The sequence below is a fragment of the Argiope bruennichi genome, chromosome 8, assembly GCF_947563725.1.
Source record: "Argiope bruennichi chromosome 8, qqArgBrue1.1, whole genome shotgun sequence".
Lineage (NCBI taxonomy): Eukaryota > Metazoa > Arthropoda > Arachnida > Araneae > Araneidae > Argiope > Argiope bruennichi.
Window position 1 is genome coordinate 1689575 of NC_079158.1, and position 27758 is coordinate 1717332.

Below are 27758 nucleotides of genomic sequence, written 5' to 3' on the forward strand. Positions count from 1 at the left end.
TATTTTGACATAAAATTTTATTTTAGTAGTATAAGATTTGGAAAAGTTCGTAGTAAGTGTGGGAATAAAGGATAAAAATATCTAAAAAAAATGTAAAAAAAAGAAAAGAAAAATTAATTTAAAAAATTCTCAGTTTCGAGACTCGAACTGAAGACCAGCAAAACTAGATGGCTCGTGCTACCGATTCGGCCACGAAGCTTCGTACCCGCAACGCGTCTGAATGGTCTAAGACTCTCATTATGATTATCCACTAAAAGTTTTAACGTGGTGTCATTCTGGTCTAAAAGCACAATGTTTTGAATAGGAATGAATTCTGCGCATGTGCGTGAACTCGACTCCTAAAATTTCTCTTGAATATAGAAATATTTTGACATAAAATTTTATTTTAGTATTATAAGATTTGGAAAAGTTTGTAGTAAGTGTGGGAATAAAGGATAAAAATATCTAAAAAAAATGTAAAAAAAAGAAAAGAAAAATCTATTTAAAAAGTTCTCAGTTTCGAGACTCGAACTGAAGACCATTAAAACTAGATGGCTCGTGCTGCCGGTCTGTCCTCGAAGCATCGTACCCGCAACGCGTCTGAATGGTCTAAGACTCTCATTATGATTATCCACTAAAAGTTTTAACGTGGTGTCATTCTGGTCTAAAAGCACAATGTTTTGAATAGGAATGAATTCTGCGCATGTGCGTGAACTAGACTCCTAAAATTTCTCTTGAATATAGAAATATTTTGACATAAAATTTTATTTTAGTAGTATTAGATTTGGAAAAGTTCGTAGTAAGTGTGGGAATAAAGGATAAAAATATCTAAAAAAAATAAAAAAAAGAAAAGAAAAATATATTTAAAAAGTTCTCAGTTTCGAGACTCGAACTGAAGACCAGCAAAACTAGATGGCTCGTGCTGCCGATCTGGCCACGAAGCTTCGTACCCGGAGCGCGTCTGAATATTCTAAGACTCTTATTATGATTATCCACTAAAAGTTTTAACGTGGTGTCATTCTTGTCTAAAAGCACAATGTTTTGAATAGGAATGAATTCTGCGCATATGCGTGAACACGACTCCTAAAATTTCTCTTGAATATAGAAATATTTTGATATAAAATTTTATTTTAGTAGTAAAAGATTTGGAAAAGTTCGTAGTAAGTGTAGGAATAAAGGATAAAAATATCTAAAAAAAAATGTAAAAAAAAGAAAAGAAAAATATATTTAAAAAGTTCTCAGTTTCGAGACTCGAACTGAAGACCAGCAAAACTAGATGGCTCGTGCTGCCGATCTGGCCACGAAGCTTCGTATACGCAGCGCGTCTGAATGGTCTAAGACTCTCATTATGATTATCCACTAAACGTTTTAACGTGGTGTCATTCTGGTCTAAAAGCACAATGTTTTGAATAGGAATGAATTCTGCGCATGTGCGTGAACTCGACTCCTAGAATTTCTCTTGAATATAGAAATATTTTGACATAAAATTTTATTTTAGTAGTATAAGATTTGGAAAAACTCGTAGTAAGTGTGGGAATAAAGGATAAAAATATCTAAAAAAAATGTAAAAAAAAGAAAAGAAAAATATATTTAAAAAGTTCTCAGTTTCGAGACTCGAACTGAAGACCAGCAAAACTAGATAGCTCTTGCTGCCGATCTGGCCACGAAGCTTCGTACTCGCAGCGCGTCTGAATGGTCTAAGACTCTCATTATGATTATCCACTAAACGTTTTAACGTGGTGTCATTCTGGTCTAAAAGCACAATGTTTTGAATAGGAATGAATTCTGCGCATGTGCGTGAACTCGACTCCTAAAATTTCTCTTGAATATAGAAATATTTTGAAATAAAATTTTATTTTAGTAGTATAAGATTTGGAAAAGTTCTTAGTAAATGTGGGAATAAAGGATAAAAATATCTAAAAAAAATGTAAAAAAAAGAAAAGAAAAATATATTTAAAAAGATCTCAGTTTCGAGACTCGAACTGAAGACCAGCAAAACTAGATGGCTCGTGCTACCGATTCGGCCACGAAGCTTCGTACCCGCAACGCGTCTGAATGGTCTAAGACTCTCATTATGATTATCCACTAAAAGTTTTAACGTGGTGTCATTCTGGTCTAAAAGCACAATGTTTTGAATAGGAATGAATTCTGCGCATGTGCGTGAACTCGACTCCTAAAATTTCTCTTGAATATAGAAATATTTTGACATAAAATTTTATTTTAGTATTATAAGATTTGGAAAAGTTCGTAGTAAGTGTGGGAATAAAGGATAAAAATATCTAAAAAAAATGTAAAAAAAAGAAAAGAAAAATCTATTTAAAAAGTTCTCAGTTTCGAGACTCGAACTGAAGACCACCAAAACTAGATGGCTCGTGCTGCCGGTCTGTCCTCGAAGCATCGTACCCGCAACGCGTCTGAATGGTCTAAGACTCTCATTATGATTATCCACTAAAAGTTTTAACGTGGTGTCATTCTGGTCTAAAAGCACAATGTTTTGAATAGGAATGAATTCTGCGCATGTGCGTGAACTAGACTCCTAAAATTTCTCTTGAATATAGAAATATTTTGACATAAAATTTTATTTTAGTAGTATTAGATTTGGAAAAGTTCGTAGTAAGTGTGGGAATAAAGGATAAAAATATCTAAAAAAAATAAAAAAAAGAAAAGAAAAATATATTTAAAAAGTTCTCAGTTTCGAGACTCGAACTGAAGACCAGCAAAACTAGATGGCTCGTGCTGCCGATCTGGCCACGAAGCTTCGTACCCGGAGCGCGTCTGAATATTCTAAGACTCTTATTATGATTATCCACTAAAAGTTTTAACGTGGTGTCATTCTTGTCTAAAAGCACAATGTTTTGAATAGGAATGAATTCTGCGCATATGCGTGAACACGACTCCTAAAATTTCTCTTGAATATAGAAATATTTTGATATAAAATTTTATTTTAGTAGTAAAAGATTTGGAAAAGTTCGTAGTAAGTGTAGGAATAAAGGATAAAAATATCTAAAAAAAAATGTAAAAAAAAGAAAAGAAAAATATATTTAAAAAGTTCTCAGTTTCGAGACTCGAACTGAAGACCAGCAAAACTAGATGGCTCGTGCTGCCGATCTGGCCACGAAGCTTCGTATACGCAGCGCGTCTGAATGGTCTAAGACTCTCATTATGATTATCCACTAAACGTTTTAACGTGGTGTCATTCTGGTCTAAAAGCACAATGTTTTGAATAGGAATGAATTCTGCGCATGTGCGTGAACTCGACTCCTAGAATTTCTCTTGAATATAGAAATATTTTGACATAAAATTTTATTTTAGTAGTATAAGATTTGGAAAAACTCGTAGTAAGTGTGGGAATAAAGGATAAAAATATCTAAAAAAAATGTAAAAAAAAGAAAAGAAAAATATATTTAAAAAGTTCTCAGTTTCGAGACTCGAACTGAAGACCAGCAAAACTAGATAGCTCGTGCTGCCGATCTGGCCACGAAGCTTCGTACTCGCAGCGCGTCTGAATGGTCTAAGACTCTCATTATGATTATCCACTAAACGTTTTAACGTGGTGTCATTCTGGTCTAAAAGCACAATGTTTTGAATAGGAATGAATTCTGCGCATGTGCGTGAACTCGACTCCTAAAATTTCTCTTGAATATAGAAATATTTTGACATAAAATTTTATTTTAGTAGTATAAGATTTGGAAAAACTCGTAGTAAGTGTGGGAATAAAGGATAAAAATATCTAAAAAAAAATGTAAAAAAAAGAAAAGAAAAATATATTTAAAAAGTTCTCAGTTTCGAGACTCGAACTGAAGACCAGCAACACTAGATGGCTAGTGCTGCCGATCTGGCCACGAAGCTTCGTACCCGCAGCGCGTCTGAATGGTCTAAGACTCTCATTATGATTATCCACTAAAAAATTTAAAGTGGTGTCATTCTGGTCTAAAAGCACAATGTTTTGAATAGGAATGAATTCTGCGCATGTGCGTGAACTCGACTCCTAAAATTTCTCTTGAATATAGAAATATTTTGAAATAAAATTTTATTTTAGTAGTATAAGATTTGGAAAAGTTCTTAGTAAATGTGGGAATAAAGGATAAAAATATCTAAAAAAAATGTAAAAAAAAGAAAAGAAAAATATATTTAAAAAGTTCTCAGTTTCGAGACTCGAACTGAAGACCAGCAAAACTAGATGGCTCGTGCTACCGATTCGGCCACGAAGCTTCGTACCCGCAACGCGTCTGAATGGTCTAAGACTCTCATTATGATTATCCACTAAAAGTTTTAACGTGGTGTCATTCTGGTCTAAAAGCACAATGTTTTGAATAGGAATGAATTCTGCGCATGTGCGTGAACTCGACTCCTAAAATTTCTCTTGAATATAGAAATATTTTGACATAAAATTTTATTTTAGTATTATAAGATTTGGAAAAGTTCGTAGTAAGTGTGGGAATAAAGGATAAAAATATCTAAAAAAAATGTAAAAAAAAGAAAAGAAAAATCTATTTAAAAAGTTCTCAGTTTCGAGACTCGAACTGAAGACCACCAAAACTAGATGGCTCGTGCTGCCGGTCTGTCCTCGAAGCATCGTACCCGCAACGCGTCTGAATGGTCTAAGACTCTCATTATGATTATCCACTAAAAGTTTTAACGTGGTGTCATTCTGGTCTAAAAGCACAATGTTTTGAATAGGAATGAATTCTGCGCATGTGCGTGAACTAGACTCCTGAAATTTCTCTTGAATATAGAAATATTTTGACATAAAATTTTATTTTAGTAGTATTAGATTTGGAAAAGTTCGTAGTAAGTGTGGGAATAAAGGATAAAAATATCTAAAAAAAATAAAAAAAAGAAAAGAAAAATATATTTAAAAAGTTCTCAGTTTCGAGACTCGAACTGAAGACCAGCAAAACTAGATGGCTCGTGCTGCCGATCTGGCCACGAAGCTTCGTATACGCAGCGCGTCTGAATGGTCTAAGACTCTCATTATGATTATCCACTAAACGTTTTAACGTGGTGTCATTCTGGTCTAAAAGCACAATGTTTTGAATAGGAATGAATTCTGCGCATGTGCGTGAACTCGACTCCTAGAATTTCTCTTGAATATAGAAATATTTTGACATAAAATTTTATTTTAGTAGTATAAGATTTGGAAAAACTCGTAGTAAGTGTGGGAATAAAGGATAAAAATATCTAAAAAAAATGTAAAAAAAAGAAAAGAAAAATATATTTAAAAAGTTCTCAGTTTCGAGACTCGAACTGAAGACCAGCAAAACTAGATAGCTCGTGCTGCCGATCTGGCCACGAAGCTTCGTACTCGCAGCGCGTCTGAATGGTCTAAGACTCTCATTATGATTATCCACTAAACGTTTTAACGTGGTGTCATTCTGGTCTAAAAGCACAATGTTTTGAATAGGAATGAATTCTGCGCATGTGCGTGAACTCGACTCCTAAAATTTCTCTTGAATATAGAAATATTTTGACATAAAATTTTATTTTAGTAGTATAAGATTTGGAAAAACTCGTAGTAAGTGTGGGAATAAAGGATAAAAATATCTAAAAAAAAATGTAAAAAAAAGAAAAGAAAAATATATTTAAAAAGTTCTCAGTTTCGAGACTCGAACTGAAGACCAGCAACACTAGATGGCTAGTGCTGCCGATCTGGCCACGAAGCTTCGTACCCGCAGCGCGTCTGAATGGTCTAAGACTCTCATTATGATTATCCACTAAAAAATTTAAAGTGGTGTCATTCTGGTCTAAAAGCACAATGTTTTGAATAGGAATGAATTCTGCGCATGTGCGTGAACTCGACTCCTAAAATTTCTCTTGAATATAGAAATATTTTGAAATAAAATTTTATTTTAGTAGTATAAGATTTGGAAAAGTTCTTAGTAAATGTGGGAATAAAGGATAAAAATATCTAAAAAAAATGTAAAAAAAAGAAAAGAAAAATATATTTAAAAAGTTCTCAGTTTCGAGACTCGAACTGAAGACCAGCAAAACTAGATGGCTCGTGCTACCGATTCGGCCACGAAGCTTCGTACCCGCAACGCGTCTGAATGGTCTAAGACTCTCATTATGATTATCCACTAAAAGTTTTAACGTGGTGTCATTCTGGTCTAAAAGCACAATGTTTTGAATAGGAATGAATTCTGCGCATGTGCGTGAACTCGACTCCTAAAATTTCTCTTGAATATAGAAATATTTTGACATAAAATTTTATTTTAGTATTATAAGATTTGGAAAAGTTCGTAGTAAGTGTGGGAATAAAGGATAAAAATATCTAAAAAAAATGTAAAAAAAAGAAAAGAAAAATCTATTTAAAAAGTTCTCAGTTTCGAGACTCGAACTGAAGACCACCAAAACTAGATGGCTCGTGCTGCCGGTCTGTCCTCGAAGCATCGTACCCGCAACGCGTCTGAATGGTCTAAGACTCTCATTATGATTATCCACTAAAAGTTTTAACGTGGTGTCATTCTGGTCTAAAAGCACAATGTTTTGAATAGGAATGAATTCTGCGCATGTGCGTGAACTAGACTCCTGAAATTTCTCTTGAATATAGAAATATTTTGACATAAAATTTTATTTTAGTAGTATTAGATTTGGAAAAGTTCGTAGTAAGTGTGGGAATAAAGGATAAAAATATCTAAAAAAAATAAAAAAAAGAAAAGAAAAATATATTTAAAAAGTTCTCAGTTTCGAGACTCGAACTGAAGACCAGCAAAACTAGATGGCTCGTGCTGCCGATCTGGCCACGAAGCTTCGTACCCGGAGCGCGTCTGAATATTCTAAGACTCTTATTATGATTATCCACTAAAAGTTTTAACGTGGTGTCATTCTTGTCTAAAAGCACAATGTTTTGAATAGGAATGAATTCTGCGCATGTGCGTGAACTCGACTCCCAGAATTTCTCTTGAATATAGAAATATTTTGACATAAAATTTTATTTTAGTAGTATAAGATTTGGAAAAACTCGTAGTAAGTGTGGGAATAAAGGATAAAAATATCTAAAAAAAATGTAAAAAAAAGAAAAGAAAAATATATTTAAAAAGTTCTCAGTTTCGAGACTCGAACTGAAGACCAGCAAAACTAGATAGCTCGTGCTGCCGATCTGGCCACGAAGCTTCGTACTCGCAGCGCGTCTGAATGGTCTAAGACTCTCATTATGATTATCCACTAAACGTTTTAACGTGGTGTCATTCTGGTCTAAAAGCACAATGTTTTGAATAGGAATGAATTCTACGCATGTGCGTGAACTCGACTCCTAAAATTTCTCTTGAATATAGAAATATTTTGACATAAAATTTTATTTTAGTAGTATAAGATTTGGAAAAACTCGTAGTAAGTGTGGGAATAAAGGATAAAAATATCTAAAAAAAAATGTAAAAAAAAGAAAAGAAAAATATATTTAAAAAGTTCTCAGTTTCGAGACTCGAACTGAAGACCAGCAACACTAGATGGCTAGTGCTGCCGATCTGGCCACGAAGCTTCGTACCCGCAGCGCGTCTGAATGGTCTAAGACTCTCATTATGATTATCCACTAAAAAATTTAAAGTGGTGTCATTCTGGTCTAAAAGCACAATGTTTTGAATAGGAATGAATTCTGCGCATGTGCGTGAACTCGACTCCTAAAATTTCTCTTGAATATAGATATATTTTGACATAAAATTTTATTTTAGTAGTATAAGATTTGGAAAAGTTCGTAGTAAGTGTGGGAATAAAGAATAAAAATATCTAAAAAAAATGTAAAAAAAAGAAAAGAAAAATATATTTAAAAAGTTCTCAGTTTCGAGACTCGAACTGAAGACCAGCAAAACTAGATGGCTCGTGCTGCCGGTCTGGCCACGAAGCTTCGTACCCGGAGCGCGTCTGAATATTCTAAGACTCTTATTATGATTATCCACTAAAAGTTTTAACGTGGTGTCATTCTTGTCTAAAAGCACAATGTTTTGAATAGGAATGAATTCTGCGCATATGCGTGAACACGACTCCTAAAATTTCTCTTGAATATAGAAATATTTTGATATAAAATTTTATTTTAGTAGTACAAGATTTGGAAAAGTTCGTAGTAAGTGTAGGAATAAAGGATAAAAATATCTAAAAAAAATGTAAAAAAAAGAAAAGAAAAATATATTTAAAAAGTTCTCAGTTTCGAGACTCGAACTGAAGACCAGCAAAACTAGATGGCTCGTGCTGCCGATCTGGCCACGAAGCTTCGTATACGCAGCGCGTCTGAATGGTCTAAGACTCTCATTATGATTATCCACTAAACGTTTTAACGTGGTGTCATTCTGGTCTAAAAGCACAATGTTTTGAATAGGAATGAATTCTGCTCATGTGCGTGAACTCGACTCCTAGAATTTCTCTTGAATATAGAAATATTTTGACATAAAATTTTATTTTAGTAGTATAAGATTTGGAAAAACTCGTAGTAAGTGTGGGAATAAAGGATAAAAATATCTAAAAAAAATGTAAAAAAAAGAAAAGAAAAATATATTTAAAAAGTTCTCAGTTTCGAGACTCGAACTGAAGACCAGCAAAACTAGATAGCTCGTGCTGCCGATCTGGCCACGAAGCTTCGTATTCGCAGCGCGTCTGAATGGTCTAAGACTCTCATTATGATTATCCACTAAACGTTTTAACGTGGTGTCATTCTGGTCTAAAAGCACAATGTTTTGAATAGGAATGAATTCTGCGCATGTGCGTGAACTCGACTCCTAAAATTTCTCTTGAATATAGAAATATTTTGACATAAAATTTTATTTTAGTAGTATAAGATTTGGAAAAACTCGTAGTAAGTGTGGGAATAAAGGATAAAAATATCTAAAAAAAATGTAAAAAAAAGAAAAGAAAAATATATTTAAAAAGTTCTCAGTTTCGAGACTCGAACTGAAGACCAGCAAAACTAGATAGCTCGTGCTGCCGATCTGGCCACGAAGCTTCGTACTCGCAGCGCGTCTGAATGGTCTAAGACTCTCATTATGATTATCCACTAAACGTTTTAACGTGGTGTCATTCTGGTCTAAAAGCACAATGTTTTGAATAGGAATGAATTCTGCGCATGTGCGTGAACTCGACTCCTAAAATTTCTCTTGAATATAGAAATATTTTGACATAAAATTTTATTTTAGTAGTATAAGATTTGGAAAAACTCGTAGTAAGTGTGGGAATAAAGGATAAAAATATCTAAAAAAAATGTAAAAAAAAGAAAAGAAAAATATATTTAAAAAGTTCTCAGTTTCGAGACTCGAACTGAAGACCAGCAACACTAGATGGCTAGTGCTGCCGATCTGGCCACGAAGCTTCGTACCCGCAGCGCGTCTGAATAGTCTAAGACTCTCATTATGATTATCCACTAAAAGTTTTAACGTGGTGTCATTCTGGTCTAAAAGCACAATGTTTTGAATAGGAATGAATTCTGTGCATGTGCGTGAACTCGACTCCTAAAATTTCTCTTGAATATAGAAATATTTTGACATAAAATTTTATTTTAGTAGTATAAGATTTGGAAAAGTTCGTAGTAAGTGTGGGAATAAAGGATAAAAATATCTAAAAAAAATGTAAAAAAAAGAAAAGAAAAATATATTTAAAAAGTTCTCAGTTTCGAGACTCGAACTGAAGACCAGCAAAACTAGATGGCTCGTGCTGCCGATCTGGCCACGAAGCATCGTACCCGCAGCTCGTCTGAATGGTCTAAGACTCTCATTATGATTATCCACTAAAAGTTTTAACGTGGTGTCATTCTGGTCTAAAAGCACAATGTTTTGAATAGGAATGAATTCTGCGCATGTGCGTGAACACGACTCCTAAAATTTCTCTTGAATAAAGAAATATTTTGACATAAAATTTTATTTTAGTAGTATAAGATTTGGAAAAGTTCGTAGTAAGTGTGGGAATAAAGGATAAAAATATCTAAAAAAATGTAAAAAAAAAGAAAAGAAAAATATATTGAAAAAGTTCTCAGTTTCGAGACTCATACTGAAGACCAGCAAAATTAGATGGCTCGTGCTGCCGATCTGGCCACGAAGCTTCGTGCCCGCAGCGCGTCTGAATGGTCTAAGACTCTCATTATGATTATCCACTAAAAGTTTTAACGTGGTGTCATTCTGGTCTAAAAGCACAATGTTTTGAATAGGAATGAATTCTGCGCATGTGCGTGAACTCGACTCCTAAAATTTCTCTTGAATATAGAAATATTTTGACATAAAATTTTATTTTACTAGTATAAGATTTGGAAAAGTTCGTAGTAAGTGTGGGAATAAAGGATAAAAATATCTAAAAAAAATGTAAAAAAAATAAAAGAAAAATATATTTAAAAAGTTCTCAGTTTCGAGACTCGAACTGAAGACCAGCAAAACTAGATGGCTCGTGCTGCCGATCTGACAACGAATCTTCGTACCCGCAGCGCGTCTGAATGGTCTAAGACTCTCATTATGATTATCCACTAAAAGTTTTCACGTCGTGTCATTCTGGTCTAAAAGCACAATGTTTTGAATAGGAATGAATTCTGCGCATGTGCGTGAACTCGACTCCTAAAATTTCTCTTGAATATAGAAATATTTTGACATAAAATTTTATTTTAGTAGTATAAGATTTGGAAAAGTTCGTAGTAAGTGTGGGAATAAAGGATAAAAATATCTAAAATAAAACTTAAAAAAAAGGAAAGAAAAATATATTTAAAAAGTTATCAGTTTCCAGACTCGAACTGAAGACCAGCAAAACTAGATGGCACGTGCTGCCGATCTGGCCACGAAGCTTCGAACCCACAGAGCGTCTGAATATTCTACGACTCTCATTATGATTATCCACTAAAAGTTTTAACGTGGTGTCATTCTGGTCTAAAACCACAATGTTTTGAATAGGAATGAATTCTGCGCCTGTGCATGAACTCGACTCCTAAAATTTCTCTTGAATATACAAATATTTTGACATAAAATTTTATTTTAGTAGTATAAGGTTTGGAAAGGTTCGTAGTAAGTGTGTTAATAAAGGATAAAAATATCTAAAACAAATGTAAAAAAAAAGAAAAGAAAAATATATTGAAAAAGTTCTCAGTTTGGAGACTCGAACTGGAGACCAGCAAAACTAGATGGCTCGTGCTGCCGATCTGGCTACGAAGCTTCGAACCCGCAGCGCGTCTGAATGGTCTAAGACTCTCATTATGATTATCCACTAAAAGTTTTAACGTGGTGTCATTCTGGTCTAAAAGCACAATGTTTTGAATAGGAATGATTTCTGGGCATGTGCGTGAACTCGACTCCTAAAATTTCTTTTGAATATAGAAATATTTTGACATAAAATTTTATTTTAGTAGTATAAGATTTGGAAAAGTTCGTAGTAAGTGTGGGAATAAAGGATAAAAATATCTAAAATAAAACTTTGAAAAAAGAAAAGAAAAATATATTGAGAAAGTTCTCAGTTTCCATACTCGAACTGAAGACCAGCAAAACTAGATGGCTCGTGCTGCCGATCTGGCCACGAAGCTTCGTACCCGCCGCGCGTCTGAATGGTCTAAGACTCTCATTATGATTATACACTAAAAGTTTTAACGTGGTGTCATTCTGGTCTAAAAGCACAATGTTTTGAATAGGAATGAATTCTGCGCATGTGCGTGAACTCGACTCCTAAAATTTCTCTTGAATATAGAAATATTTTGACATAAAATTTTATTTTAGTAGTATAAGATTTAAAAAAGTTCGTAGTAAGTGTGGGAATAAAGGATAAAAATATCTAAAAAAAATGTAAAAAAAAGAAAAGAAAAATATATTGAAAAATTTCTCAGTTTCGAGACTCGAACTGAAGACCAGCAAAACTAGATGGCTCGTGCTGCCGATCTGGCCACGAAGCTTCGTGCCCGCAGCGCGTCTGAATGGTCTAAGACTCTCATTATGATTATCCACTAAAAGTTTTAACGTGGTGTCATTCTGGTCTAAAAGCACAATGTTTTGAATAGGAATGAATTCTGCGCATGTGCGTGAACTCGACTCCTAAAATTTCTCTTGAATATAGAAATATTTTGACATGAAATTTTATTTTACTAGTATAAGATTTGGAAAAGTTCGTAGTAAGTGTGGGAATAAAGGATAAAAATATCTAAAAAAAATGTAAAAAAAATAAAAGAAAAATATATTTAAAAACTTCTCAGTTTCGAGACTCGAACTGAAGACCAGCAAAACTAGATGGCTCGTGCTGCCGATCTGGCCACGAAGCTTCGTGCCCGCAGCGCGTCTGAATGGTCTAAGACTCTCATTATGATTATCCACTAAAAGTTTTAACGTGGTGTCATTCTGGTCTAAAAGCACAATGTTTTGAATAGGAATGAATTCTGCGCATGTGCGTGAACTCGACTCCTAAAATTTCTCTTGAATATAGAAATATTTTGACATAAAATTTTATTTTACTAGTATAAGATTTGGAAAAGTTCGTAGTAAGTGTGGGAATAAAGGATAAAAATATCTAAAATAAAACTTTAAAAAAAGAAAAGAAAAATATATTGAGAAAGTTCTCAGTTTTGAGACTCGAACTGAAGACCAGCAAAACTAGATGGCTTGTGCTGCCGATCTGGCCACGACGCTTCGTACCCGCAGCGCGTCTGAATGGTCTAAGACTCTCATTATGATTATCCACTAAAAGTTTTAACGTGGTGTCATTCTGGTCTAAAAGCACAATGTTTTGAATAGGACTGAATTCTGCGCATGTGCATGAACTCGACTCCTAAAATTTCTCTTGAATATACAAATATTTTGACATAAAATTTTATTTTAGTAGTATAAGATTTGGAAAGGTTCGTAGTAAGTGTGTTAATAAAGGATAAAAATATCTAAAACAAATGTAAAAAAAAAGAAAAGAAAAATATATTGAAAAATTTCTCAGTTTGGAGACTCGAACTGGAGACCAGCAAAACTAGATGGCTCGTGCTGCCGATCTGGCCCCGAAGCTTCGAACCCGCAGCGCGTCTGAATGGTCTAAGACTCTCATTATGATTATCCACTAAAAGTTTTAACGTGGTGTCATTCTGGTCTAAAAGCACAATGTTTTGAATAGGAATGATTTCTGGGCATGTGCGTGAACTCGACTCCTAAAATTTCTTTTGAATATAGAAATATTTTGACATAAAATTTTATTTTAGTAGTATAAGATTTGGAAAAGTTCGTAGTAAGTGTGGGAATAAAGGATAAAAATATCTAAAATAAAACTTTGAAAAAAGAAAAGAAAAATATATTGAGAAAGTTCTCAGTTTCCATACTCGAACTGAAGACCAGCAAAACTAGATGGCTCGTGCTGCCGATCTGGCCACGAAGCTTCGTACCCGCCGCGCGTCTGAATGGTCTAAGACTCTCATTATGATTATACACTAAAAGTTTTAACGTGGTGTCATTCTGGTCTAAAAGCACAATGTTTTGAATAGGAATGAATTCTGCGCATGTGCGTGAACTCGACTCCTAAAATTTCTCTTGAATATAGAAATATTTTGACATAAAATTTTATTTTAGTAGTATAAGATTTAAAAAAGTTCGTAGTAAGTGTGGGAATAAAGGATAAAAATATCTAAAAAAAATGTAAAAAAAAGAAAAGAAAAATATATTGAAAAATTTCTCAGTTTCGAGACTCGAACTGAAGACCAGCAAAACTAGATGGCTCGTGCTGCCGATCTGGCCACGAAGCTTCGTACCCACAGCGCGTCTGAATGGTCTAAGACTCTCATTATGATTATCCACTAAAAGTTTTAACTTGGTGTCATTCTGGTCTAAAAGCACAATGTTTTGAATAGGAATGAATTCTGCGCATGTGCGTGAACTCGACTCCTAAAATTTCTCATGAATATAGAAATATTTTGACATAAAATTTTATTTTAGTAGTATAAGATTTGGAAAAGTTCGTAGTAAGTGTGGGAATAAAGGATAAAAATATCTAAAAAAAAATGTAAAAAAAATAAAAGAAAAATATATTTAAAAACTTCTCAGTTTCGAGACTCGAACTGAAGACCAGCAAAACTAGATGGCTCGTGCAGCCGATCTGACCACGAAGCTTCGTACCCGCAGCGCGTCTGAATGGTCTAAGACTCTCATTATGATTATCCACTAAAAGTTTTAACGTGGTGTCATTCTGGTCTAAAAGCACAATGTTTTGAATAGGAATGAATTCTGCGCATGTGCGTGAACTCGACTCCTAAAATTTCTCTTGAATATAGAAATATTTTGACATAAAATTTTATTTTAGTAGTATAAGATTTGGAAAAGTTCGTAGTAAGTGTGGGAATAAAGGATAAAAATATCTAAAATAAAACTTAAAAAAAAGGAAAGAAAAATATATTTAAAAAGTTCTCAGTTTCGAGACTCGAACTGAAAACCAGCAAAACTAGATGGCACGTGCTGCCGATCTGGCCACGAATCTTCGAACCCACAGTGCGTCTGAATGGTTTAAGACTCTCATTATGATTATCCACTAAAAGTTTTAACGTGGTGTCATTCTGGTCTAAAACCACAATGTTTTGAATAGGAATGAATTCTGCGCCTTTGCGTGAACTCGACTCCTAAAATTTCTCTTGAATATAGAAATATTTTGACATAAAATTTTATTTTAGTAGTATAAGATTTGGAAAAGTTCGTAGTAAGTGTGGGAATAAAGGATAAAAATATCTTAAAAAAATGTAAAAAAAAGAAAAGAAAAATATATTTAAAAAGTTCTCAGTTTCGAGACTCGAACTGAAGACCAGCAAAACTAGATGGCTCGTGCTGCCGATCTGGCCACGAAGCTTCGTACCCACAGCGCGTCTGAATGGTCTAAGACTCTCATTATGATTATCCACTAAAAGTTTTAACTTGGTGTCATTCTGGTCTAAAAGCACAATGTTTTGAATAGGAATGAATTCTGCGCATGTGCGTGAACTCGACTCCTAAAATTTCTCATGAATATAGAAATATTTTGACATAAAATTTTATTTTAGTAGTATAAGATTTGGAAAAGTTCGTAGTAAGTGTGGGAATAAAGGATAAAAATATCTAAAAAAAATGTAAAAAAAAGAAAAGAAAAATATATTGAAAAATTTCTCAGTTTCGAGACTCGAACTGAAGACCAGCAAAACTAGATGGCTCGTGCTGCCGATCTGGCCACGAAGCTTCGTGCCCGCAGCGCGTCTGAATGGTTTAAGACTCTCATTATGATTATCCACTAAAAGATTTAACGTGGTGTCATTCTGGTCTAAAAGCACAATGTTTTGAATAGGAATGAATTCTGCGCATGTGCGTGAACTCGACTCCTAAAATTTCTCTTGAATATAGAAATATTTTGACATGAAATTTTATTTTACTAGTATAAGATTTGGAAAAGTTCGTAGTAAGTGTGGGAATAAAGGATAAAAATATCTAAAAAAAATGTAAAAAAAATAAAAGAAAAATATATTTAAAAAGTTCTCAGTTTCGAGACTCGAACTGAAGACCAGCAAAACTAGATGACTCGTGCTGCCGATCTGGCCACGAAGCTTCGTACCCATAGCGCGTCTGAATGGTCTAAACTCTCATTATGATTATCCACTAAAAGTTTTAACGTGGTGTCATTCTGGTCTAAAAGCACAATGTTTTGAATAGGAATGAATTCTGCGCATGTGCGTGAACTCGACTCCTAAAATTTCTTTTGAATATAGAAATATTTTGACATAAAATTTTATTTTAGTAGTATAAGATTTGGAAAAGTTCGTAGTAAGTGTGGGAATAAAGGATAAAAATATCTTAAAAAATGTAAAAAAAAGAAAAGAAAAATATATTTAAAAAGTTCTTAGTTTCGAGACTCGAACTGAAGACCAGCAAAACTAGATGGCTCGTGCTGCCGATCTGGCCACGAAGCATCGTACCCGCAGCGCGTCTGAATGGTCTAAGACTCTCATTATGATTATCCACTAAAAGTTTTAACGTGGTGTCATTCTGGTCTAAACGCACAATGTTTTGAATAGGAATGAATTCTGCGCATGTGCGTGAACTCGACTCCTAAAATTTCTTTTGAATATAGAAATATTTTGACATAAAATTTTATTTTAGTAGTATAAGATTTGGAAAAGTTCGTAGTAAGTGTGGGAATAAAAGATAAAAATATCTAAAAAAAATGTAAAAAAAAGAAAAGAAAAATATATTTAAAAAGTTCTCAGTTTCGAGACTCGAACTGAAGACCTTCAAAACTAGATGGCTCGTGCTGCCGATCTGGCCACGAAGCTTCGTGCCCGCAGCGCGTCTGAATGGTCTAAGACTCTCATTATGATTATCCACTAAAAGTTTTAACGTGGTGTCATTCTGGTCTAAAGCACAATGTTTTGAATAGGAATGAATTCTGCGCATGTGCGTGAACTCGACTCCTAAAATTTCTCTTGAATATAGAAATATTTTGACATAAAATTTTATTTTAGTAGTATAAGATTTGGAAAAGTTCGTAGTAAGTGTGGGTATAAAGGATAAAAATATCTTAAAAAAATGTAAAAAAAAGAAAAGAAAAATATAGTGAAAAATTTCTCAGTTTCGAGACTCGAACTGAAGACCAGCAAAACTAGATGGCTCGTGCTGCCGATCTGGCCACGAAGCTTCGTGCCCGCAGCGCGTCTGAATGGTCTAAGACTCTCATTATGATTATCCACTAAAAGTTTTAACGTGGTGTCATTCTGGTCTAAAAGCACAATGTTTTGAATAGGAATGAATTCTGCGCATGTGCGTGAACTCGACTCCTAAAATTTCTCTTGAATATAGAAATATTTTGACATGAAATTTTATTTTACTAGTATAAGATTTGGAAAAGTTCGTAGTAAGTGTGGGAATAAAGGATAAAAATATCTAAAAAAAATGTAAAAAAAATAAAAGAAAAATATATTTAAAAAGTTCTCAGTTTCGAGACTCGAACTGAAGACCAGCAAAACTAGATGGCTCGTGCAGCCGATCTGACCACGAAGCTTCGTACCCGCAGCGCGTCTGAATGGTCTAAGACTCTCATTATGATTATCCACTAAAAGTTTTAACGTGGTGTCATTCTGGTCTAAAAGCACAATGTTTTGAATAGGAATGAATTCTGCGCATGTGCGTGAACTCGACTCCTAAAATTTCTCTTGAATATAGAAATATTTTGACAGAAAATTTTATTTTAGTAGTATAAGATTTGGAAAAGTTCGTAGTAAGTGTGGGAATAAAGGATAAAAATATCTAAAATAAAACTTAAAAAAAAGGAAAGAAAAATATATTTAATAAGTTCTCAGTTTCGAGACTCGAACTGAAGACCAGCAAAACTAGATGGCTCGTGCAGCCGATCTGACCACGAAGCTTCGTACCCGCAGCGCGTCTGAATGGTCTAAGACTCTCATTATGATTATCCACTAAAAGTTTTAACGTGGTGTCATTCTGGTCTAAAAGCACAATGTTTTGAATAGGAATGAATTCTGCGCATGTGCGTGAACTCGACTCCTAAAATTTCTCTTGAATATAGAAATATTTTGACATAAAATTTTATTTTACTAGTATAAGATTTGGAAAAGTTCGTAGTAAGTGTGGGAATAAAGGATAAAAATATCTAAAAAAAATGTAAAAAAAAGAAAAGAAAAATATATTGAAAAATTTCTCAGTTTCGAGACTCGAACTGAAGACCAGCAAAACTAGATGGCTCGTGCTGCCGATCTGGCCACGAAGCTTCGTGCCCGCAGCGCGTCTGAATGGTTTAAGACTCTCATTATGATTATCCACTAAAAGTTTTAACGTGGTGTCATTCTGGTCTAAAAGCACAATGTTTTGAATAGGAATGAATTCTGCGCATGTGCGTGAACTCGACTCCTAAAATTTCTCTTGAATATAGAAATATTTTGACATGAAATTTTATTTTACTAGTATAAGATTTGGAAAAGTTCGTAGTAAGTGTGGGAATAAAGGATAAAAATATCTAAAAAAATGTAAAAAAAATAAAAGAAAAATATATTTAAAAAGTTCTCAGTTTCGAGACTCGAACTGAAGACCAGCAAAACTAGATGGCTCGTGCTGCCGATCTGGCCACGAAGCTTCGTACCCACAGCGCGTCTGAATGGTCTAAACTCTCATTATGATTATCCACTAAAAGTTTTAATGTGGTGTCATTCTGGTCTAAAAGCACAATGTTTTGAATAGGAATGAATTCTGCGCATGTGCGTGAACTCGACTCCTAAAATTTCTTTTGAATATAGAAATATTTTGACATAAAATTTTATTTTAGTAGTATAAGATTTGGAAAAGTTCGTAGTAAGTGTGGGAATAAAGGATAAAAATATCTTAAAAAAATGTAAAAAAAAAGAAAAGAAAAATATATTTAAAAAGTTCTTAGTTTCGAGACTCGAACTGAAGACCAGCAAAACTAGATGGCTCGTGCTGCCGATCTGGCCACGAAGCATCGTACCCGCAGCGCGTCTGAATGGTCTAAGACTCTCATTATGATTATCCACTAAAAGTTTTAACGTGGTTTCATTCTGGTCTAAACGCACAATGTTTTGAATAGGAATGAATTCTGCGCATGTGCGTGAACTCGACTCCTAAAATTTCTTTTGAATATAGAAATATTTTGACATAAAATTTTATTTTAGTAGTATAAGATTTGGAAAAGTTCGTAGTAAGTGTGGGAATAAAAGATAAAAATATCTAAAAAAAATGTAAAAAAAAGAAAAGAAAAATATATTTAAAAAGTTCTCAGTTTCGAGACTCGAACTGAAGACCTTCAAAACTAGATGGCTCGTGCTGCCGATCTGGCCACGAAGCTTCGTGCCCGCAGCGCGTCTGAATGGTCTAAGACTCTCATTATGATTATCCACTAAAAGTTTTAACGTGGTGTCATTCTGGTCTAAAAGCACAATGTTTTGAATAGGAATGAATTCTGCGCATGTGCGTGAACTCGACTCCTAAAATTTCTCTTGAATATAGAAATATTTTGACATAAAATTTTATTTTAGTAGTATAAGATTTGGAAAAGTTCGTAGTAAGTGTGGGAATAAAGGATAAAAATATCTTAAAAAAATGTAAAAAAAAGAAAAGAAAAATATATTTAAAAAGTTCTCAGTTTCGAGACTCGAACTGAAGACCAGCAAAACTAGATGGCTCGTGCTGCCGATCTGGCCACGAAGCTTCGTACCCACAGCGCGTGTGAATGGTCTAAGACTCTCATTATGATTATCCACTAAAAGTTTTAACTTGGTGTCATTCTGGTCTAAAAGCACAATGTTTTGAATAGGAATGAATTCTGCGCATGTGCGTGAACTCGACTCCTAACATTTATCTTGAATATAGAAATATTTTGACATAAAATTTTATTTTAGTAGTATAAGATTTGGAAAAGTTCGTAGTAAGTGTGGAAATAAAGGATAAAAATATCTAAAAAAAATGTAAAAAAAAGAAAAGAAAAATATATTGAAAAATTTCTCAGTTTCGAGACTCGAACTGAAGACCAGCAAAACTAGATGGGTCGTGCTGCCGATCTGGCCACGAAGCTTCGTGCTCGCAGCACGTCTGAATGGTCTAAGACTCTAATTATGATTATCCACTAAAAGTTTTAACGTGGTGTCATTCTGGTCTAAAAGCACAATGTTTTGAATAGGAATGAATTCTGCGCATGTGCGTGAACTCGACTCCTAAAATTTCTCTTGAATATAGAAATATTTTGACATGAAATTTTATTTTACTAGTATAAGATTTGGAAAAGTTCGTAGTAAGTGTGGGAATAAAGGATAAAAATATCTAAAAAAAATGTAAAAAAAATAAAAGAAAAATATATTTAAAAAGTTCTCAGTTTCGAGACTCGAACGGAAGACCAGCAAAACTAGATGGCTCGTGCAGCCGATCTGACCACGAAGCTTCGTACCCGCAGCGCGTCTGAATGGTCTAAGACTCTCATTATGATTATCCACTAAAAGTTTTAACGTGGTGTCATTCTGGTCTAAAAGCACAATGTTTTGAATAGGAATGAATTCTGCGCATGTGCGTGAACTCGACTCCTAAAATTTCTCTTGAATATAGAAATATTTTGACATAAAATTTTATTTTAGTAGTATAAGATTTGGAAAAGTTCGTAGTAAGTGTGGGAATAAAGGATAAAAATATCTAAAATAAAACTTAAAAAAATGGAAAGAAAAATATATTTAATAAGTTCTCAGTTTCGAGACTCGAACTGAAGACCAGCAAAACTAGATGGCACGTGCTGCCGATCTGGCCACGAATCTTCGAACCCACAGTGCGTCTGAATGGTCTAAGACTCTCATTATGATTATCCACTAAAAGGTCTGGTCTAAAACCACAATGTTTTGAATAGGAATGAATTCTGCGCCTGTGCGTGAACTCGACTCCTAAAATTTCTCTTGAATATAGAAATATTTTGACATAAAATTTTATTTTAGTAGTATAAGATTTGGAAAAGTTCGTAGTAAGTGTGGGAATAAAGGATAAAAATATCTTAAAAAAATGTAAAAAAAAGAAAAGAAAAATATATTTAAAAAGTTCTCAGTTTCGAGACTCGAACTGAAGACCAGCAAAACTAGATGGCTCGTGCTGCCGATCTGGCCACGAAGCTTCGTACCCGCAGCGCGTCTGAATGGTCTAAGACTCTCATTATGATTATCCACTAAAAGTTTTAACGTGGTGTCATTCTGGTCTAAAAGCACAATGTTTTGAATAGGAATGAATTCTGCGCATGTGCGTGAACTCGACTCCTAAAATTTCTCTTGAATATAGAAATATTTTGACATAAAATTTTATTTTACTAGTATAAGATTTGGAAAAGTTCGTAGTAAGTGTGGGAATAAAGGATAAAAATATCTAAAAAAAATGTAAAAAAAAGAAAAGAAAAATATATTGAAAAATTTCTCAGTTTCGAGACTCGAACTGAAGACCAGCAAAACTAGATGGCTCGTGCTGCCGATCTGGCCACGAAGCTTCGTGCCCGCAGCGCGTCTGAATGGTTTAAGACTCTCATTATGATTATCCACTAAAAGTTTTAACGTGGTGTCATTCTGGTCTAAAAGCACAATGTTTTGAATAGGAATGAATTCTGCGCATGTGCGTGAACTCGACTCCTAAAATTTCTCTTGAATATAGAAATATTTTGACATGAAATTTTATTTTACTAGTATAAGATTTGGAAAAGTTCGTAGTAAGTGTGGGAATAAAGGATAAAAATATCTAAAAAAATGTAAAAAAAATAAAAGAAAAATATATTTAAAAAGTTCTCAGTTTCGAGACTCGAACTGAAGACCAGCAAAACTAGATGGCTCGTGCTGCCGATCTGGCCACGAAGCTTCGTACCCACAGCGCGTCTGAATGGTCTAAACTCTCATTATGATTATCCACTAAAAGTTTTAATGTGGTGTCATTCTGGTCTAAAAGCACAATGTTTTGAATAGGAATGAATTCTGCGCATGTGCGTGAACTCGACTCCTAAAATTTCTTTTGAATATAGAAATATTTTGACATAAAATTTTATTTTAGTAGTATAAGATTTGGAAAAGTTCGTAGTAAGTGTGGGAATAAAGGATAAAAATATCTTAAAAAAATGTAAAAAAAAAGAAAAGAAAAATATATTTAAAAAGTTCTTAGTTTCGAGACTCGAACTGAAGACCAGCAAAACTAGATGGCTCGTGCTGCCGATCTGGCCACGAAGCATCGTACCCGCAGCGCGTCTGAATGGTCTAAGACTCTCATTATGATTATCCACTAAAAGTTTTAACGTGGTTTCATTCTGGTCTAAACGCACAATGTTTTGAATAGGAATGAATTCTGCGCATGTGCGTGAACTCGACTCCTAAAATTTCTTTTGAATATAGAAATATTTTGACATAAAATTTTATTTTAGTAGTATAAGATTTGGAAAAGTTCGTAGTAAGTGTGGGAATAAAAGATAAAAATATCTAAAAAAAATGTAAAAAAAAGAAAAGAAAAATATATTTAAAAAGTTCTCAGTTTCGAGACTCGAACTGAAGACCTTCAAAACTAGATGGCTCGTGCTGCCGATCTGGCCACGAAGCTTCGTGCCCGCAGCGCGTCTGAATGGTCTAAGACTCTCATTATGATTATCCACTAAAAGTTTTAACGTGGTGTCATTCTGGTCTAAAAGCACAATGTTTTGAATAGGAATGAATTCTGCGCATGTGCGTGAACTCGACTCCTAAAATTTCTCTTGAATATAGAAATATTTTGACATAAAATTTTATTTTAGTAGTATAAGATTTGGAAAAGTTCGTAGTAAGTGTGGGAATAAAGGATAAAAATATCTTAAAAAAATGTAAAAAAAAGAAAAGAAAAATATATTTAAAAAGTTCTCAGTTTCGAGACTCGAACTGAAGACCAGCAAAACTAGATGGCTCGTGCTGCCGATCTGGCCACGAAGCTTCGTACCCACAGCGCGTGTGAATGGTCTAAGACTCTCATTATGATTATCCACTAAAAGTTTTAACTTGGTGTCATTCTGGTCTAAAAGCACAATGTTTTGAATAGGAATGAATTCTGCGCATGTGCGTGAACTCGACTCCTAACATTTATCTTGAATATAGAAATATTTTGACATAAAATTTTATTTTAGTAGTATAAGATTTGGAAAAGTTCGTAGTAAGTGTGGAAATAAAGGATAAAAATATCTAAAAAAAATGTAAAAAAAAGAAAAGAAAAATATATTGAAAAATTTCTCAGTTTCGAGACTCGAACTGAAGACCAGCAAAACTAGATGGGTCGTGCTGCCGATCTGGCCACGAAGCTTCGTGCTCGCAGCACGTCTGAATGGTCTAAGACTCTAATTATGATTATCCACTAAAAGTTTTAACGTGGTGTCATTCTGGTCTAAAAGCACAATGTTTTGAATAGGAATGAATTCTGCGCATGTGCGTGAACTCGACTCCTAAAATTTCTCTTGAATATAGAAATATTTTGACATGAAATTTTATTTTACTAGTATAAGATTTGGAAAAGTTCGTAGTAAGTGTGGGAATAAAGGATAAAAATATCTAAAAAAAATGTAAAAAAAATAAAAGAAAAATATATTTAAAAAGTTCTCAGTTTCGAGACTCGAACGGAAGACCAGCAAAACTAGATGGCTCGTGCAGCCGATCTGACCACGAAGCTTCGTACCCGCAGCGCGTCTGAATGGTCTAAGACTCTCATTATGATTATCCACTAAAAGTTTTAACGTGGTGTCATTCTGGTCTAAAAGCACAATGTTTTGAATAGGAATGAATTCTGCGCATGTGCGTGAACTCGACTCCTAAAATTTCTCTTGAATATAGAAATATTTTGACATAAAATTTTATTTTAGTAGTATAAGATTTGGAAAAGTTCGTAGTAAGTGTGGGAATAAAGGATAAAAATATCTAAAATAAAACTTAAAAAAATGGAAAGAAAAATATATTTAATAAGTTCTCAGTTTCGAGACTCGAACTGAAGACCAGCAAAACTAGATGGCACGTGCTGCCGATCTGGCCACGAATCTTCGAACCCACAGTGCGTCTGAATGGTCTAAGACTCTCATTATGATTATCCACTAAAAGGTCTGGTCTAAAACCACAATGTTTTGAATAGGAATGAATTCTGCGCCTGTGCGTGAACTCGACTCCTAAAATTTCTCTTGAATATAGAAATATTTTGACATAAAATTTTATTTTAGTAGTATAAGATTTGGAAAAGTTCGTAGTAAGTGTGGGAATAAAGGATAAAAATATCTTAAAAAAATGTAAAAAAAAGAAAAGAAAAATATATTTAAAAAGTTCTCAGTTTCGAGACTCGAACTGAAGACCAGCAAAACTAGATGGCTCGTGCTGCCGATCTGGCCACGAAGCTTCGTACCCGCAGCGCGTCTGAATGGTCTAAGACTCTCATTATGATTATCCACTAAAAGTTTTAACGTGGTGTCATTCTGGTCTAAAAGCACAATGTTTTGAATAGGAATGAATTCTGCGCATGTGCGTGAACTCGACTCCTAAAATTTCTCTTGAATATAGAAATATTTTGACATAAAATTTTATTTTAGTAGTATAAGATTTGGAAAAGTTCGTAGTAAGTGTGGGAATAAAGGATAAAAATATCTTAAAAAAATGTAAAAAAAAGAAAAGAAAAATATATTTAAAAAGTTCTCAGTTTCGAGACTCGAACTGAAGACCAGCAAATCTAGATAGCTCGTGCTGCCGATCTGGCCACGAAGCTTCGTACCCACAGCGCGTGTGAATGGTCTAAGACTCTCATTATGATTATCCACTAAAAGTTTTAACTTGGTGTCATTCTGGTCTAAAAGCACAATGTTTTGAATAGGAATGAATTCTGCGCATGTGCGTGAACTCGACTCCTAAAATTTCTCTTGAATATAGAAATATTTTGACATGAAATTTTATTTTACTAGTATAAGATTTGGAAAAGTTCGTAGTAAGTGTGGGAATAAAGGATAAAAATATCTAAAAAAAATGTAAAAAAAATAAAAGAAAAATATATTTAAAAAGTTCTCAGTTTCGAGACTCGAACGGAAGACCAGCAAAACTAGATGGCTCGTGCAGCCGATCTGACCACGAAGCTTCGTACCCGCAGCGCGTCTGAATGGTCTAAGACTCTTATTATGATTATCCACTAAAAGTTTTAACGTGGTGTCATTCTGATCTAAAAGCACAATGTTTTGAATAGGAATGAATTCTGCGCATGTGCGTGAACTCGACTCCTAAAATTTCTCTTGAATATAGAAATATTTTGACATAAAATTTTATTTTACTAGTATAAGATTTGGAAAAGTTCGTAGTAAGTGTGGGAATAAAGGATAAAAATATCTAAAATAAAACTTAAAAAAATGGAAAGAAAAATATATTTAATAAGTTCTCAGTTTCGAGACTCGAACTGAAGACCAGCAAAACTAGATGGCACGTGCTGCCGATCTGGCCACGAATCTTCGAACCCACAGTGCGTCTGAATGGTCTAAGACTCTCATTATGATTATCCACTAAATGGTCTAAAAGGTCTGGTCTAAAACCACAATGTTTTGAATAGGAATGAATTCTGCGCCTGTGCGTGAACTCGACTCCTAAAATTTCTCTTGAATATAGAAATATTTTGACATAAAATTTTATTTTAGTAGTATAAGATTTGGAAAAGTTCGTAGTAAGTGTGGGAATAAAGGATAAAAATATCTTAAAAAAATGTAAAAAAAAGAAAAGAAAAATATATTTAAAAAGTTCTCAGTTTCGAGACTCGAACTGAAGACCAGCAAAACTAGATGGCTCGTGCTGCCGATCTGGCCACGAAGCTTCGTACCCGCAGCGCGTCTGAATGGTCTAAGACTCTCATTATGATTATCCACTAAAAGTTTTAACGTGGTGTCATTCTGGTCTAAAAGCACAATGTTTTGAATAGGAATGAATTCTGCGCATGTGCGTGAACTCGACTCCTAAAATTTCTCTTGAATATAGAAATATTTTGACATAAAATTTTATTTTAGTAGTATAAGATTTGGAAAAGTTCGTAGTAAGTGTGGGAATAAAGGATAAAAATATCTTAAAAAAATGTAAAAAAAAGAAAAGAAAAATATATTTAAAAAGTTCTCAGTTTCGAGACTCGAACTGAAGACCAGCAAATCTAGATAGCTCGTGCTGCCGATCTGGCCACGAAGCTTCGTACCCACAGCGCGTGTGAATGGTCTAAGACTCTCATTATGATTATCCACTAAAAGTTTTAACTTGGTGTCATTCTGGTCTAAAAGCACAATGTTTTGAATAGGAATGAATTCTGCGCATGTGCGTGAACTCGACTCCTAAAATTTCTCATGAATATAGAAATATTTTGACATAAAATTTTATTTTAGTAGTATAAGATTTGGAAAAGTTCGTAGTAAGTGTGGGAATAAAGGATAAAAATATCTAAAAAAATGTAAAAAAAAGAAAAGAAAAATATATTGAAAAATTTCTCAGTTTCGAGACTCGAACTGAAGACCAGCAAAACTAGATGGCTCGTGCTGCCGATCTGGCCACGAAGCTTCGTGCCCGCAGCGCGTCTGAATGGTCTAAGACTCTCATTATGATTATCCACTAAAAGTTTTAACGTGGTGTCATTCTGGTCTAAAAGCACAATGTTTTGAATAGGAATGAATTCTGCGCCTGTGCGTGAACTCGACTCCTAAAATTTCTCATGAATATAGAAATATTTTGACATAAAATTTTATTTTAGTAGTATAAGATTTGGAAAAGTTCGTAGTAAGTGTGGGAATAAAGGATAAAAATATCTAAAAAAAATGTAAAAAAAAGAAAAGAAAAATATATTGAAAAATTTCTCAGTTTCGAGACTCGAACTGAAGACCAGCAAAACTAGATGGCTCGTGCTGCCGATCTGGCCACGAAGCTTCGTACCCACAGCGCGTCTGAATGGTCTAAACTCTCATTATGATTATCCACTAAAAGTTTTAAAGTGGTGTCATTCTGGTCTAAAAGCACAATGTTTTGAATAGGAATGAATTCTGCGCCTGTGCGTGAACTCGACTCCTAAAATTTCTCTTGAATATAGAAATATTTTGACATAAAATTTTATTTTAGTAGTATAAGATTTGGAAAAGTTCGTAGTAAGTGTGGGAATAAAGGATAAAAATATCTTTAAAAAATGTAAAAAAAAGAAAAGAAAAATATATTTAAAAAGTTCTCAGTTTCGAGACTCGAACTGAAGACCAGCAAAACTAGATGGCTCGTGCTGCCGATCTGGCCACGAAGCTTCGCACCCACAGCGCGTCTGAATGGTCTAAGACTCTCATTATGATTATCCACTAAAAGTTTTAACTTGGTGTCATTCTGGTCTAAAAGCACAATGTTTTGAATAGGAATGAATTCTGCGCATGTGCGTGAACTCGACTCCTAAAATTTCTCATGAATATAGAAATATTTTGACATAAAATTTTATTTTAGTAGTATAAGATTTGGAAAAGTTCGTAGTAAGTGTGGGAATAAAGGATAAAAATATCTAAAAAAAATGTAAAAAAAAGAAAAGAAAAATATATTGAAAAATTTCTCAGTTTCGAGACTCGAACTGAAGACCAGCAAAACTAGATGGCTCGTGCAGCCGATCTGACCACGAAGCTTCGTACCCGCAGCGCGTCTGAATGGTCTAAGACTCTCATTATGATTATCCACTAAAAGTTTTAACGTGGTGTCATTCTGGTCTAAAAGCACAATGTTTTGAATAGGAATGAATTCTGCGCATGTGCGTGAACTCGACTCCTAAAATTTCTCTTGAATATAGAAATATTTTGACATAAAATTTTATTTTAGTAGTATAAGATTTGGAAAAGTTCGTAGTAAGTTTGGGAATAAAGGATAAAAATATCTAAAATAAAACTTAAAAAAAAGGAAAGAAAAATATATTTAAAAAGTTCTCAGTTTCGAGACTCGAACTGAAGACCAGCAAAACTAGATGGCTCGTGCTGCCGATCTGGCCACGAAACTTCGTACCCACAGCGCGTCTGAATGGTCTAAGACTCTCATTATGATTATCCACTAAAAGTTTTAACTTGGTGTCATTCTGGTCTAAAAGCACAATGTTTTGAATAGGAATGAATTCTGCGCATGTGCGTGAACTCGACTCCTAAAATTTCTCATGAATATAGAAATATTTTGACATAAAATTTTATTTTAGTAGTATAAGATTTGGAAAAGTTCGTAGTAAGTGTGGGAATAAAGGATAAAAATATCTAAAAAAAATGTAAAAAAAAGAAAAGAAAAATATATTGAAAAATTTCTCAGTTTCGAGACTCGAACTGAAGACCAGCAAAACTAGATGGCTCGTGCTGCCGATCTGGCCACGAAGCTTCGTGCC